This window comes from Apis florea, unplaced genomic scaffold (assembly GCF_048593485.1).
Source record: "Apis florea isolate Af1SG1 unplaced genomic scaffold, ASM4859348v1 contig_1615_pilon, whole genome shotgun sequence".
Taxonomy (NCBI): domain Eukaryota; kingdom Metazoa; phylum Arthropoda; class Insecta; order Hymenoptera; family Apidae; genus Apis; species Apis florea.
Genome location: NW_028256416.1, coordinates 5,827,425 through 5,844,940, shown reverse-complemented (window position 1 = coordinate 5,844,940; position 17,516 = coordinate 5,827,425). Strand labels below are relative to the sequence as shown.

Below are 17,516 nucleotides of genomic sequence, written 5' to 3'. Positions count from 1 at the left end.
AAGTATTCAAAGGTATTACGCGTGTTAAGTTTTGCTCCTTCGTGTGGAAAGACACATTTGGCACAAATTTAATTTCGAACGCCAATATCGAATATTGTTTCGCAATTGAATACGATCACCTCATTCTATCTCTGAACGTTTATTAATCGAGTGTATACATCGACGATCGATGATTATCGCTCGTAGATATTATTTAAAAAATAGATGAATAAATAAATTTCTCGAAAGAAAGAAATCGATGAGAACAATTCGTATTTTAATAAAACAGATCATAATCATGAAACTTTCTTTACGCTATATTGCCGAACAAATGTTTCGAGAGTGAAAAATGAAAATAACGATTTGCATAAAGTATAATAATTTAGTGAAAATGTACTAAGCTGCTGAATATTTATATTTATATTTATAATTATATATTTTATCTTGAAAAATATTTTGAAAAATTCTTCACGTTTCTCTATTTCACGTTCGATATTTTTCTTCTTCTTCTTCTTCTTCTTTTTACGATAAAACGTCATGGGCGTTCCGAATTTAACGAAAGTTAGAACTTCGACCTTCATACTCGGACAAAAAAACATGGCTAATTACCACCTCACCGTATCACATGTCCACCCAGCGTGCAACTTTCGTTTTTCCAGCGAGCGAACGCTTCTCTTGCCACAACGACCTCAATGTAATTAACTCTGGAACGATAAATCACCTTCCCTCCTCCCCTTCCTTCATTCATGGAAAAATGAAAAATTGCAAATTTTCGTCCCTTGTGCCGTGTATCGGCACCAATCTGATAAATTCAATGAACAAATGAAACCGTGATCAAAATTTGGAGCTCGAAATACTCGAATGTATAATTGAAACGCGTAAATGATTCCTCTTTTTCTTTTTTTTTTTTTTTTAAATAACTAGGTCGATTATTATCCAAAAAGAAGAATATCAGAGAGATTATTGCGAAAGAAGTATTATATGAATTATAGTTTCTTATTTAATAAATAAATTTTTCTATTTTCAAAAAACGTATAAATAATTTAAACGAGAGTGAAACACATTTGTTAATTTTTAATTGCATATCTGAGTAAATCGTGGGTGAAATTAATTCGTATATTTTCATTATAATTCAATCCTTTTAAATTAATATATCATACCTTTTTCACATTTTCAAATTTTCATAATTTCATATTTTCAAATAAGTTATAAAACGAAATTAAATTCATATTATTCCAAAGTTTCCACGATTTAAAAAAATTACAAAATTACAAATTTGATTCAAAATTACATTTTCAAGAAGAGATTCGCTTCATTTTCGATTTTCCACATCCAGATCCAATAACATAAATTAGATTTACGTTCGCAGGGATTAAGAGTTAAAATGGACGTGTGACATTCTTAATTATTCAACGAATCATTCGACCGTTACCCGCGATTAGGCTTAACTCGCCATTAATAACGTTATTTTCGTAATAGAAATCGTAATAATAAACCGCTCTTTTCCGGCAGATTGGTAATTATGTCAGCCCATCTCCACCAATCACCCGGTGGAACAGGAAGAAGGAGCTGTGACCGAGGGAATGGCAAAAACTGGAACCAGTTCGATAGGAAATTCATTTCTATCCCGGTTGTCGAACGGAATCTGACACTGAATACGAGAAATGGCAATCAGAAATTATTTTTCCACAGACGTACATTAATTAATGAACGCCAGAGGAATAATCGGAATTTCGTTTCGAAGGTAAAAAGATGTTGAAGTGAAACGAATGATTTCATATTAATTGATCATGCTAATTATTTATTTTCTCGGTAGGTATTAATAAATCAAACAGGATAAAGATTTTCTTTTTTTCATAAATATATAATTATCCACGTAATTTATTAAAAAGAAAATTTTAAAAAGGGAGCACAAAGGGTTAATTAAGAGAGAGGGAGAGAGAGAGAGAGAGAGGAATCCCTAGTTTTATATTTCTTCTTAAATTTGCAATTTAAAAATTTATGCTGCAATGTGAGTAATAAAGAAAAAGGGTGACAACAATGTTTGTCACTGGATATCTTTATATCTCATAGATATAAAAATTGCACTCATGAGCCACGTCCGTCAAACGAATCTAAAAAAGATTTGAAAGGAATATCGATTAATACCGAGAAGAATTTTACGAAACTTTTTCTTTCTGACAAAATTAGCTTTTTAACAGGATTAATTACTTTTATCGTGGAACTTCTTTAGAACGTGAAGTGAAAAATTAGTTAAGATAAGTTAATATATTTTACTCTCGGTTAGATCGCTTTTGCTCCTCGCGCGTCTAACTTTCTTTGTAATTTTTTGTGAAGTGAGATTTAAAAAATTAATGAAGATGAATGATCTATAAATTAAAAAAGGAAATCGAAGAAGTAGATTAATTAAAATAGTATAATAATTATATATATAAAACTGTGATTAAAATATCATAATCAAACTTTTCTTCAAAAATAATTACGATTATACAAATAATAAGCAAAATTTTTATTTCAGGTATGTTTCACTTCTGTGTATATTTCTCTTTTTATTTTACCTTCGGAAGGAATAATTTTTCCATCGTAAAATAATATAAATATGATACAATAATAATAACAATATAAAAATTAAAAATTATTGAACGATAATGACGAAGGATTTTAGCAGATAAAATCTAATTCATGAGCGATCAAGTTTTACAACTTTTCACATTGCATCAGAGAGTACAATAAAATTATTAATTATTAACCGATTAATTAAAAATCCTCATTCAATACACGGGATATTGTTTTCAATGAATTTTTAATATTATCTTATTCATCCACGATATTTCATAATGCCTAATCCTTCCGCCACATTGTTAAAACTTTATTATTTGACGAAGCATCAGGATATTCCCATAACTATCATACAGGTGTAAACCTGGAAAATGCACCGTAAAAGCTGCTTAAAGTATATAATTTAATATTCAAAGGGGTTTATGAGAGTGTTTATGAAGATATTACACGAGAATTACGAGCAAAACGTAACGCAACCGTCGAATCGATAATTTTTTTTTCAAACTCAAGGAGATAAATACTTATTACCAATTTGTTTAATTTAAGATAATTTTAATTCTCGAGGATAATATAATTCTCTTTAACAATAATCTCCAAGAATTGAGAAATCTAATAATAATAATAATAATAACAATTCGAATAAAATCAATTGTAAACTAATCCACGCAAATTGAAAAGTTTAAAGAACGGTAAAAGTGAAGCACTTTAAGAAAAAAATCAAGATGTACACAAAATAAAATGTTCCATAACAAGGTATGGAACACCTTCAATAATCTCATTCGAATCCTTATTAAATTACAAGCCACTGAACTTCGCATATTAGATGAAATAAAATGGAAACAGAGCGAGACTCTCCTGTCCCTGTTACATCATTGCGCTCTATTCATCCAACTACAAACCTAAATCGATATTTATATATATATATATGAAACATAACTTTCACAAAATCGAACCCTCCAAATCTCACATCCCCGTGTCGATAAATCTACCATACCTAACACGAAATATATACATCTAACGAGTAAATAGAGGCAAATATCCAGGCACGATAAATCACAGCGTGGTCCATCAGAAGCGGAAGTCGATCGCGACCCTCGCCACGATCATTCATCCGGCGAAGAGATCGACGATTCCCTCCCATTCCCCGCCAACACCTCGCGTCACAACTTTCCACGCACAGCAGGTGGAAAGCTTGGAAGCGGCACGAGGTCCCTCGTTTTCGTGGCGAAGGTAATAGCGAAGTCGATCCACGAAGAAGAACGAGAAGGGTCACACACGAAGCCTACTTTCTTCCTCTTTCTTCACAGCCCGAAAGGGGGGAAGTCGTATCGTCGCGGGCCCGCGCTCGCCAGCCCGAGCCAGTCACACGGACCCACTCGACGAATCTCGATGGGCCTCGCTCGTTTCTCTCGCGCCGCGCTCTATAAACTTCCGGTTTGAGAAGAGGGAAGGAAGAGTAATAGTAGATAAGATCGTCAAAAAGATTGCTTCTTTCCTCGAATTCGGTTTCTCTTTCTCTTCTCTGCTCTCGAGGAGGACGAATTCTCATTTTTCGAGAGGAGGTTGACTGCTTGGAAGTGGAGGACGAGGGGTAAGTATTCACGTCAACGAGCTATGGAAATTTTCGGGAACGTGGTGCGTGGGTGATGGAGTTTTGTGGAAAGGTTATTGTGGACGAATTTACAAGAGTTGGTTGAATTTGGTGGAATTTTAAGGTTTCGTGTTGCGAATTTAAAGGATTTTTTTTTCTTTTTCTTTCCTTTTGCGTAGTAAAAATTTACAGATATAAGCAGAAAAGGTATCGGTTGTTTTACATTTACAAGGATTCTACGAAAATTGCGTGGAGATCGTACTTGAGCGGAATATCGAATTCATAAACTAGTCAATAAGCTCGAGCTACCTGTAGCGCGCCGAGTTAAATACTGAATGAACCAAACACGACATCGTGTTTCCTAAATTAAATATCGCACACCGCGATTGTAAATATTCCCATATACAATCTTCGTGATGGAAAAAAATTTTAATCGATGAATGATTGAACGAAAATTTTCAGGAATTAAAAAATTATATCTCTTTCTCGTACGAAAGAATTCGTCGTCTAGAAATTTTGCCTAAGATAATTGAAAAGTGACTCCACTTTTAATTTAATGATTCTCAACGATTAATACAAGAAGACAGTGTTAAATTTTTTTCACGATAATTTAATAAATCTTCTTCACTGTTTGTTCGAGAACAGCACAAGGTGTATTACATTTTTATAAATATAAATTCATTCGAGTGAACGAATAACCCAAATTCGATCGATTTATTCTCCTAGGGAGAATAAATTTTCCCTAGATTCAGATAATCAATTCATTTCGTAATTTCGATCGAGATGAAAACCATAAATGAAAACGAAAGTCTCGTCCTTCCCGACTAATCGATTCATCAACGAATAATAATAAACGGATGGAGAAGACGCGTGAAATGATCGATTTGTTGGCAAAATCGTGGCAAAAATCTCGTTTACATCGGTTGGTAATAAGGTTGTTTCGATGCGCAATCGCGTTCGTCGATTTGTCATGGTTGCGAGCGTGTCGAAACACTTTCAGAGTGCAGAAACAGAGCAGTGCAGGTTGGAACAAGAGAGAGAAAGAGAGAGAGAGAAATATTCACGTGTACATATCCACCTCTTCTAGAGATCTAACACACTTCCAACAGTTTTCTCTTGGACACGATTAAGAAAAATCGTTCAGCGTCGCGGAACTGGATCGACGACGCGCTATTCCTCCACTTCTCGATGCTTGATATTGGAATTTACACTTTTTCTCCCCTTCTTCGTTTTACCTTCCAACCTGAGACCTTCCGTTTCCGGGCTATAAGTTCTCTTTCTCTCTCTCTCTCTCTCTCTCTCTCTCCATTTGAGATGCGATACTGCTCGTTTAAAATAACGATCCGCCATCTCGAAGATAGAGATTTTCAATTTGGAAAATTAAGTCGAGTAATTTTTCAACGAATTAAAAATTGTTTTCGAGGATGTTGAAAAAATTATAACAGTTTCTTCCCTTTAAAGATATTAAAATAAATTAAGATAACGGAAATTGGAGGGAAGAAAATGGAGGACGAAGAAATGTGGGTAAAAATGTATAAATATGAATTACATTGTTATTATGCCTAACTAATAAAAGTAAAAAAAAAATAAATAGAAAGCATTGCCGCGTGACGAGAAAGCAGTGTGGAAAAATATGACGTGAAAATGTTGATACAATGTGTATTGGGAAAACAAGAGACAAGAATGTGTACATATGCAAATGAGAAAATTGCTCTTGGGAAATAAGCTGTCCAACCGCATGTAACATTTATATTACAAATTTTATTCAATTATATAAGATGGAACAACGTGCAGATACGTTCTCTATTGAATTCGATGTAGAGAAAATTAATGAAATTTAATATAATATAATATAATATCGTAACATTCTAATACTTCCACTTTCTCTGTACAATCCTCTATTTCCTTCTCACAGAAACGAAATACCAAAATAATAACGAATCCCAAAAACTTATATTCTCTATAAAACTAAATATTCGAGGGGCGAAATACGTCGTTCATCACGATTCACCCATTACCCCATCTGTGAAAAAGCATGCCCTCGCGTTCAATCTCGAAACTGGCATCAAATCGCGCCGCGAAACAACGTTTCACGGCCGATAAATTCGAATCTAACGCGATACGGGATATCGTTGAAAGCCTCGCGTTGGAATCGTGAACGAGGGAAAAATTGGCCGCGCACGGTTCGGACATTGCGAATTGTTCGCCATAAACGTCTTCGAGACGGCTCATTCGAGGGTTATTTTTGTTCCTGAATAGCTTGGAACTGGATTACAAACGATATTTGGCGAGAAGCGGCCCTTCGAGGATGACAAACGTTTGGGTTTGGGGAACGATTGACGTGAGTGGTTCCATCTTGGTGAAAAGGATGATGCTCGATTGTTTTCAATATTTGGAATGCGCTATTTTTAATTAACATTTGAAGGAGGTGAAATATCAGGTTATAATTATTGGAAAAGATAGGATTATGGTTCGATTTTTTGAAACAATTTGATTGTTTAACGTGGATGATTATTATGCTTGTACAATTTATTCGAATTGAAAAAAAATCATTGTTCAAATGTTTTAGAAGTGTTTTAGATAGATTATTTCAAATATCAGAATCTTAATAATGGGGAAATTAAACACAGTATGGGAATCGTGTTGGAATCTTAATAACGATTTAACGAAGAATCGATTATTGGCAATTTCGAAATTTCCAATAAATGAACGGCGAAAGAGATTGTGCGCAAAAATCGCGTGCATCTATCGAACGAGATTATTAATTCATCGAAATTGTTAAACGATGTTCGACGTGGAAACGCAATTGAAACTCGCTTAACTTCGGTGATGGAAGGAGTCTGATATAAAAATCGAACGGAGGATGCATTTCAGATAAGAATGAGATCCACTCTACAATGTGAAAATTGTTCCTTTAATATCCAAGAGATTTATTAAACTATTCCTATCATTTTTCATTTGATTCGAATATATAAAATGAAATTGGCGGAAGAAAAATTAAGGGCATCGATATGATCGAATAACAAATATATAATATAATAAATATCGAAGGAAATAATTTCTTTAAAAATTATACAACTTACTCAAACAAATATTCCAAACTTATAACAATCTTGTATCTTTCTCCTTAATAATTCGTTAAAATGATCGATAAAATTATCCACAACGAGAGAGAAGAAGTAAAAATATCCAGAGGACCATTTATAAAATATATTGTGTGAAAAATATTGAGAAAATATCGTGTACGAACACGAGTCGATCGTTGATAAAATTGGGAGCAGGACGTCTCGATATTCACGCGTGAATCGCGGCCATTTTGCTCGAATATCGGCTCGAATAAGGAAGAAAAATGATGGAGAGAGAGAAGGTGGCGGAAGTTGAAACGAACGACGCTCGATAATGTTACAATTTAGATCGCGAATAACATGGAATGAGCGGAAGGACCGCTTTTGCTTGGTATGGTCATCTAGGTTGCATCGACATGCCTGTTACACATTTCGCCTTCTTGCTTGTCCTCGCGTGCCGCTATTTGTTCGCTATCGCGTGTCACGATTTATTTGCATTCGAATAATGATGGATACCATTATCGATTCGAAAAGAAAATTAACATTTTATTATTTCGAAATGGTATTGAAAAAAATTAGGTATTGATAGTAATGTTAAAATTGTAAATTAAATAGAAAAGAAGAGGAGGAGAAGAAGATGAAGAATAATGATTTCTCAATATATATATATATGGATTGGTGGGGAAAGTTTTGAATTTAAAAATATTATAATTGGAATTGGCATTTGGAGAAAAGGGATTCGACGCTCGTGACATTGTGCACTAAATACATATAATCCATGTTAAGCTATGGGATTTCTACGAGCTCGAAGCTTTTCCTCCATTTTTTATTTCCATTACTTCGCTGTACAAATATTCACCGAGTATTTTAAACAAAGAATACGCATTAATGTGAAGGTAATTACGGAAACGCGTTGACAGAGATTTCTCCACTCGGAGATTTTATTATCGATAACATTGTCCTCCATAATAGAGAAATTAATAAATGGAAAATAATGAAAGACAATTATATTTTTTTACATCGAATGAAAGATATATATATAGAGAGAGTAATGGATCAACGAGATAAACATTTTCTGTGTTGTTAATAATATTATTTGCCGGAATATATATTATAAAATATTAATAACAGTAATAGGATAATTAATTTGCTCGTTAAAGTAAATATACAAATCTTATCAAGCGAGCAAGGATGATTATGAGAAATGATAGTGGAATGAATGAAATTAATCGTGAGAATAATTTTTTCTAGTTTGATTTTCACTCGTAGAAAAAAAAATGGTGAAAATTTTTTTTCCCGAAAGAACATTATAATCCTACTGTCAAGATTGAAAACGATTGATTCTATTCTTTTTTGATACTTCGTACTACGTGAGATTTACTATACTTTTACAAGATGCTTAACGCCTCTTACGACGCGTTTCTAAAAATAAGATCTCAAAGGTGAAGATTAAAAAATTGACTATCGATTCGATCTGTAAAAAAAAAAAAAAAGAAAAAATAAGTTTATTCGAGGCAACGCGAAAAGAATAAATATCGTCCATATTGACATTTCCTTCACTGCTGAACGAAACACGAGTTGACAAGAAATTGAGATCCATTTAATAATTTCATTCCATTTCATTTATTATTCAAACAGAAATAACCACAAATAAATCCTATATCATTATCAAACTTATTAAAAATTGAAAACTAATTAAACTACTTGAACAAATGAAACTCTAGTTTCTTCTTAAAACAACAATTTTTAATAATAATTCCAATCATTTTCAATTTCAACAAACATAACCTCACTTTCGATCGAATTCTTCAAAAATAACTTTTCTCAATTTCCTAAAAAAAAAAGGATAATTTCCCAATTGACATAGACAAAGATAAACGCCTGACTATTTAAATAACACGAGATCAAAGATAATCTCAAGCGAACATAACCTCAATTCGCCAACTTCCAATTCAAACTAAGATCAAAATCGTTCCAAAACAAAAAACAAAGACACCACTAATAAATACCACCATCGTCTTTTTCTTCTCGTGCAAGGACTGGATCGTTGTCGATGCATCGAATCCGTCGATCGCAAAACAAACATCGGAAACAGGAGGCTTTGAATCGACACGAACGCATCAGTGGAAACCGGTTCGCGTTATTATTAACGCATCGATGGAGGCCGTTCATTCGGAATATACGAATGCCTGGAATCGATAGATGGCTTCCACGTGCATCGTCGTCCGTTCGAGTTTGCGCTCTGACCATGTCACATTTTATGGCCGTTTCATTTTTTTTTTTTTTTTTTTTTTTTTGCTTTCCACTCTTTGATAGATAACGATAAGAATCGTATTCGATGAATTTCACCGGGATGAAGAACCGGAAGTGAGAAGTTTCTCTTCGACGTGACTTATCGGTGGACGAAGATGAAACTAAAATCGCGGATAATGCGTCTTCTTAAATGGATTTGATGATCAGAAGATAGCAATGACGGTTTAAATACGAAAATATTCAAGACGTGAAAAGATCTTCTTAAGATAAGATCATAGTAAATTTAAAATTTAGATTATAAATTTCAAGATTGTTATTATTGCGTTTCGATATTTGTGATAATTTTTAATCGTTTTCGTTATCGTTTCATTTCTTCTTTCAACTTGAAAATTGAAAACATCACTCTTGCTTATGAAAAGACGATGTTTAAGAAATATTCAATTGTGGATTGAATTTGTGACAAATTGAAGTTCGGAATTACACGAGTTGAAAAGGTTGGCGACATATGATCGTATTATTAGTAAGTGAAAACAAGTGGAGTCGAGTTTCACAGATGTGAGTTATCGGTGAATGGAGGTGAAGTTTGAATGGCACACGGTCACGGATTCATTGATGTTATCTTCTTAAGTGGATCTATTCAGGGATCGTGAATTATTATTATTATTATTCATATTGAAATTTCTCTTATTAAAGAGTGCTTTGGGATCGATTTTATTGGCATGTGAATTTTTTTTTCTTTTCCAGTATAGAAATGATAATTGATTTTGACACGTGTTATAAGAGTAATTCACAGTCATCAGAATGTGTTCGATGGAAGAAACTTTATCAATTTGAAAGTTATGACATTCAGAATGACAAATGGAAAATTGTAAATCATCGTATGAATAAACATTTTCTTTAGTGCAAAAAAATAATGGATAGATTATAAAAAAAACGAAAACAAAATTATTTTCACTTACGACGATCATGTAATCAACGCGATACGATATTATTACGAACAACTATTATTTCCATAATGCTTTTATTAAAAAAAAAAAAAAAAGAAAAATACATCGTCGTATATCCGTGAATTAAAATTATCGCGATATTGATCAACAATTTCCATTATATAAAATTATTACGCTCATTCAACTACTTCATTCATATCCTTTCTTTCTGGATCAATGTTATCTCTGTAAATCTTATTTCGAACGAAATAAACTCGTATCTCGAATCTGGATATCCAATTAACAAATTCATTTATCTATTTAAGTGAAAACAACGAGTGTTGGAAGATATTAATTCCGTTGAAGAAATTTTAATAATTAATTCTCGAGTTACATCCTCATTTATTAAATGAAGTTCATCTAGATCTCGCTCCTCGTATTGAAATTAGCACGGAGAATGAGCATAGCGTGTGTAGCAGTTAGAATATCAAGTTTATGGAGATTGAAACACCGTATTGCTTATTAATAAATTTTTCTACGATACAAAGTAGAAATAGACTTTTGAAAGTGTTCGAATCGCTAGCTTGGAAATTTATTTTTCAATCTGTTTCTTACCAGTTTTATTCTTTCTTTCATCTCGAATAACAAAATTCATTTATTCGTCAAGGAGGGGGCACGAGTTTTATTTTGAAAATAAAGGAAAAAAGATATCGTTGAAAAATTCCAAATTACAGTCACCATTCTAAAACTTCGAAATTTAAAAATTTCGAGCCATAAGTTGGAATAAATATCGGACACGAAATAAATTTTTGGACGGCTTTATAATAAATTTTCCATTATCTTCGTTCGCAAGAACGAAGAATCCAAAGAACGAAGAATCGATCAGAAGACATTTAAAAATCGACGATTTTCATCTATCTTATCCCATCTTCGCGCGCGAAAAACGAATCCTCGTCCACTTTCCAGGTCAATATCCTCCAACTTCCGCATTCTTCACGCATCACGTGTAGGAAGGCGTGAAGAAAAATTCAAGAAAAAGGAAAAACTCCGTTGTTCAATTTAACATTTAAACAATTCACTTTACGATTTGCAATACATTTTGCCGAGAATAAACGCGGATATTATTTTAGTTCGATTTTAGAATGATTTTGATTATCGATCGATCGAAAAGCGCGGCAAAATTAAATTTCGTTCAGAGCCTCGTCGGTAAGTGAGTCGACGAACGCTCGAAATTTTCGCCTCTTTGTGTGCATGTATGCCCGATAAAAGGATTCGTGAGCCATTTTTATCGAAGAGAGCTCGAGGACGAGGCTGTTATCGAGCAAGTTCACGCCGATATTCATTTGTTCCTCGCGGCCCATTGCGCGCCTTTTGCCACGCGATCAATCGACGCGTGCTGTTAATGGTGATAACGATTCCATGAATTTGCGTGGAAATGGTGATCGATCGTCTCTTTGCAGGTTTGTTAAAATTTGGCCGTTGGAAAGTTTTAGTTTTTTTTTTTTTTTTTTTCCAATACGAATCTTTTGGAAGAAAGGAATAAATTTTAATCGAGGAGGTTGAAAATTCGGAAAGTGAGAGAAATATAAGAGTTGGAAAATTTGAGACGATTATATAATTCGAATATATTTCTTTTTTTTCAATTAATTCGAAGTAGTTAAATTAGATTTGAAAATTTGTGAATTTTTCAAAGTGAAAATTGAGATTTTCGAAAGATCCGAAAATACAAGAATCGGAAAATTCGAATGTATTTTTTAATTCGAAGTAGTTAAATTAGAAAATTTGGATCTACCCTCGTCCAAAGATCTCCATAACTCCGATCATCGAACCAGAATCGCAACGAATTCGTTCAACGAGTGTCCCATTCATTCCGCTCAGACGTAAACGCTCGAAATAATTAAAAATGTTGCGAATAAAGCATCTCCGTGTCGTGAAAACGGGTGGAAAACCCGACTCCACGGCTTATCCTGTAACGTTCTCTTTCGTATCGCGTGCTCGTTAACGTGCTCGTGCGTTTTTTCCTCTCTCCATCCTTCTCCTCCCTCTCGTGAAAATATCCACAATTTTCAACCGCGAAATAAGAAACGAGAAATTGCTTTTGTTTTTCTTTTTTAAATTGTGAAAAAAATTTCGTTCCTTAAACGATTTCGGTTAAAATCATGGTCGATAAATTTATTAAATTCATTCGTTACAATCGAAGCTTATTTGGGGATGAAATGTTAAAATTTTCACTCGTTCAAAAATTCTATCTCTGAAATTTTAATCCCAAAATTATCTATTTAATAATTTTTCTTCGTTTTCAATGTCAATGACTTCAATGTGATTATTTGTAGATTATTTTATAAGGAATTTATAAAGACTTTGTTTTTTTTTACGCAAAAATATGGCTTTCTCTTTTTTTCTTTCTCTCATTTTTAAAAGGCAGTATACGCGTTTCGCGACGTACACGTTTGAGAAGGGAGATCGATGCGTATTCGTTCGAAACGGACAACATCCTCCGAGCGCTTCCGGTGCCGCAACCTAGACGCCACACGGCTTCCGGCACGCGCCGTAATCGAAGCTGCTGCACGCATCCAGAAGAAAAAAACTTGCTTTCCTCCGCGCGTGCAAGCAGTTATTGCTTCGTCGATCATCGTTTTCGTGGATTTTTCGCTCCGCTTTTGAATTTTTCCGTAGAGGAATTTGTATCAAATATTAAATTAATCGAAAATGGAGAGAATCGAAAATAATCGTTTCTTTGTTACTTTGTTACTTGAGTTCTCCACGATTCTTTATCTTATATTTCTTGTAATTTTTATTACACATTTCAATCAAAATGTCACTAAGATTTATTGGAAACCGAATTTATCAAGGTTGTACATTTAGGTAATCCGTACATAATCACAGAATATATTTATAAATTTTGTTAAATGGAAGAATGATATAAATCATAAATGCAAATTACGTGACGGAATTTATTTCCGGATTTATTTGCGTGGGACTCCAAATTGAAATATTTCTCGCGCATTAATTTAAAATTGTAAATACGAAATGATATTTCAAAAAAAAAAAAAAAAATTAAAAACGAAATCCCGTATTTTCTTGCAATCAATTTACGTTTAATGAAAAAAATAAAAATTATTTTAGCGATAATTTAATTAATAATAAATTACGAGAGACAATTTTCTAGAGAATGCATTCTGAGTAAAATAAAAGTATCTTTTAAGGAAGAATTTCAATTCTCGAAACTCCGATACGAAAATAAAAAAATTTTCGTACAAATCAAAGACCCACGACTATTATCCTTTATTTATCAATACATCGATTTTAAAATTATTATTTCAAAAGGATAATGCTAATAACAATACACGCTCCAAAAATTATTTAAAAAAAATTATTTTCAAAAGAACCATCGCTCTATTATAAATCTCGTCCTCTCCAAAATTATTTATCCAACCGAATTCGTTAATTTTGTTAATCGAATCAAAAGGTAAAAGTTTATTCAATATTCCAAGCAAACAACAAAAAAAAAAGGAAAGAAAGAAAGAAAGAAAGAAAGGCTAATCGGATGTCTGAAGAGCGACTAAAAGTCGTCATAACTTTCCCTTCGTTTTAACGACGTGTATTGCTTTTCATTCAAAGCGCGCCACTTAAAGGCGATGGAGACTAAGCAACTGTCTGCAGCATTAAGCTATGCATATTAAGATCCACGCACCGTGGTACTTACGTGGCAGTTAGGAGCGAATTATAACGACCTAGATTCGCTACGAAGGGAGAATGGACGCATTTCGCTCAAAGCGATTGGTGTGGAACATGCAAGCCAAATGTCCAGCATTTCGAAATATCAAGATGTACCCTCTCAGATGTAATCAATAAACGTAACAAGATCACGTTGTTTAATATTTGATTGGATCGGTACATCCTGTATTAAAATTAATCCCGTGTGTAATTGATTATTGAACCGAATCTTTGATTAAAATTTTGATTCTGGATAATCGTCGAATTTTTACAATCCTTTCTCAATTTCTGTATCAGTGATCTGAATGCAAGTACGAAATACGCGATTTACGAGATACAATATTCTCGAAGTGTTCTTCTCTGTGTTATGAATTCTTGTTATTCCAGCTAAATCTATTTATCTTCTTATCCGCGAACAGGTCTCGAAATGTCTTCTGGATATTCCCCATGTGGAACCCTATACAAGTGCCACTAGAAACTTTCGGTATCGAGGGATTATGGAAAGTTTTCAATTAAACGGCCAATCCTGAGATTGCACGAAACGAGCATAAGAGGAGCCTCCAATCGTTTATCCAATCGTTTAGAGATCAAATATTTTTAATACGAAAAATTGGTGCAATTGTAGAACTGTAGAATTGTGTGGAAAAATAATTTTAAAAAGAAATAGAATCCTTTCCATATCTTTCTCTTCTGTAAGAACAATGCGGATCGTAGAACTGTATGAACTTGCAAATTAATTGCCAAAATTCTAATTTAACTTTGCACTTCAAACTTTCTTCAAAACTTTGTGACATCACTGTGAATTTTGAATGACAGATTGTTTGATCGTTTCTGATTATATGATTGAGTGCAAGATACAATGTAAATTGAAAATTTCTTGAACAGAGTCTAAAAAGGAAGAAGAAAAGAAAGGAAAAAATAAATAAATGAATGAATGTTAATTGGATAGCTGTATACACGGAGAGAGTTGTTTGGACTTGTTGATTTTATTTTTGACAAATTTCTGAGGTGAATTACCGAGGATTTCGGTATGAAAAATTGACGACGTGCTATTTTGCACAAAAAAAAAAAAATAAATAAATGAAAGAGAGAGAAATGAAAAAGAAGCGAAAAAGATCCCCGAGGCGACAAATTAATTCGAGCTCGGTGTATAAATAAAATTACGAGCTAATCTAATACGACCTACTTCGAACTCGTTCTCCAAGACGACGAAATGATTTGTTAAAATCGTTGCAATTCGTTCCGTTTCGAAATATTAAAATAAACGGATAAATTCTTATTTGGAAAATGGAAGTGAAATGAAGTAAAAAAAAAAATTCATTCCGAGATGTTCGTTAAAATTTTAATTATCAATTCTACTCTATGAATAAGCTTCCGAGAAAATTCTACAAATATTATTAATAATAAATTATAAGGTATAAAGTAACAATCCTCGAATCGAATGATTTTTCATTCTGTCGTTATTCGCCATGAACATTCGAATCAAAAGAATTTATCGAACGAGAAGATTTTCTTTCTTCTGTTTTAATCCTTTATTCACAAAAAAAAAAAAAGTGGACCAAAGTCATAGAGAATATGACTGGAAACATCGTTTCAAGTTTCAAAATTCACGTCCCCTGATCCGTAAAAATAAAATTTGTCCACTATATAAGAATACGAATGGTCGAATTGATTTACATATCCAATAATATACTTTCAATCGTGCAATAAGCGGATCATTCTCAACCGAGGCCGAAACGAAGAACGAAGAACGACACGCGCGATGCATCATGAAACACGCAGAGATATCCATTAATTAAAAAACACCGAAAGAGTTCTCGTAATTATGCTGACAAACATACGAGATGCATTAATTAATGTACGGTCTCGGATACATATTTATTCATTCCGTGAAACGATCGATATAGGCTAGTAGCCTAATTGAACCGAACTTCATTACCCGCGAACACAATAAATATGATATTTTATTTATTTGAAAATATAATTGGAATCTATTGTTGGAAAGATTTTATTCGAATTTCATCGAAACACATTTGTATCTTCGATAAATATTTATATTTTGTTCTTAATATTATCATTGATGACAAAGTTATCATTTCTCGAACTTGTAATTAATAAGTAAGTAAGAAAGATGAGAGCAGAGCAACGAGTATCGTTTTGAATGAAATAACATAATGATAAAATTCGATCGTGAAATCGTAATTAATTCTCGCGCGCGAATACTTTTTATTTTTAATTTATAATAATCTAGAACTCAATCTCATTAAATATCACTAATAGATATTCACTAATATTTACCAGTATTCACCAGGGAAAAAGAAAATCACGAGATACTTCTTTAATAATGATAAATTAATTATGTAATCTTAGTAGATATTAATACTAGGGATCCCTAGATAGTCACTAGTTATTTATTAATATTCGTTAGGGAGAAAATTATACGGAAGAAGAATTTTGCAGAATAATTTAAATTTTTAAATTGAATCACATCAAAAATATTCACAGAGTGTTCAAAAAACACGATCACTGAATATTTATTAATTATTATCCATTAGAAAAGATGAGGTATCTACGAAAAGAAAATTTTCTCGATGCTTTGAAACTTTTTGCTTGGATGATGTATTATTCAATTTCATCTTACAAATATATAGACGACACCGAGAGAACAGGATGCAAGTATTTTTCGATACTTTAATTTTCATATTTCTCATTATTATAATTTCCTTCCTATCATTTTTCAATCAAATTTTTATACGTTGATTTTTTGATTTTTAAATTGAATTTCTGTTCGCGTACTTTCTTCTCAAGTGAAAGAATTCGCGTAGGGGGCGCGTAGAAAACGAAGGATCGTGATCGAAGGTGATTAATTGTTTCTCTGTCTGCTGAGCATGACACGTCCAGATGAAACGTGAACAGTGTGTTTAACTATGAGGAATAAGAACGAGAGATCTGATGAATACCGAGCACGAAAATTCTATTTACACTTTCTTGAATATGAACGACACGGAACACAGGCCGTGAATGGCCTTGCCTTCCGGTGATCTGGGTCAGGAAAGTGGACGTTCGAAATCGAAATTGTCCTCGTATCAATGACTTTTTTGGCCGATCGATTCCATTGAAATTCAAATCGTCGATTCCCAGCTATTTAATTTTCGAAACAATGATATTGTAGCTTTATTATTTCGATAAGCAAGAATCAATATATTAAAATACTTGTAAAATGAAGAGAATAGATAGAAAAGGTTTAATTATAATGATAAGAAATATGAAGATTAATGTTAAGTAATTTTAAATAAGTATATTTAAATCATCCTTGGATGGATTAAAAGATTAATGATGAAGATAATAATGATGAAGAAGATAAACACTCAGATAAATACGTATGCTACATTATTATTATTAAAGTATCGATAATAACTATAATAT

The 17,516-nt window shown here is 32.9% G+C and overlaps 1 protein-coding gene across 1 annotated transcript in view; it reads left to right on the top strand.

The window, feature by feature from the left end:
- The first annotated feature begins 3,769 nt into the window (after window positions 1-3,769).
- Window positions 3,770-17,516, top strand: part of LOC105736659 (uncharacterized) — a 35,825-nt gene continuing 22,078 nt past the window's right edge. The window contains exon 1 of the mRNA XM_012492249.3: window positions 3,770-4,129. The gene's annotated coding sequence lies outside the window, so the exon portion shown is untranslated. The remainder of the gene's footprint in view (window positions 4,130-17,516) is intronic.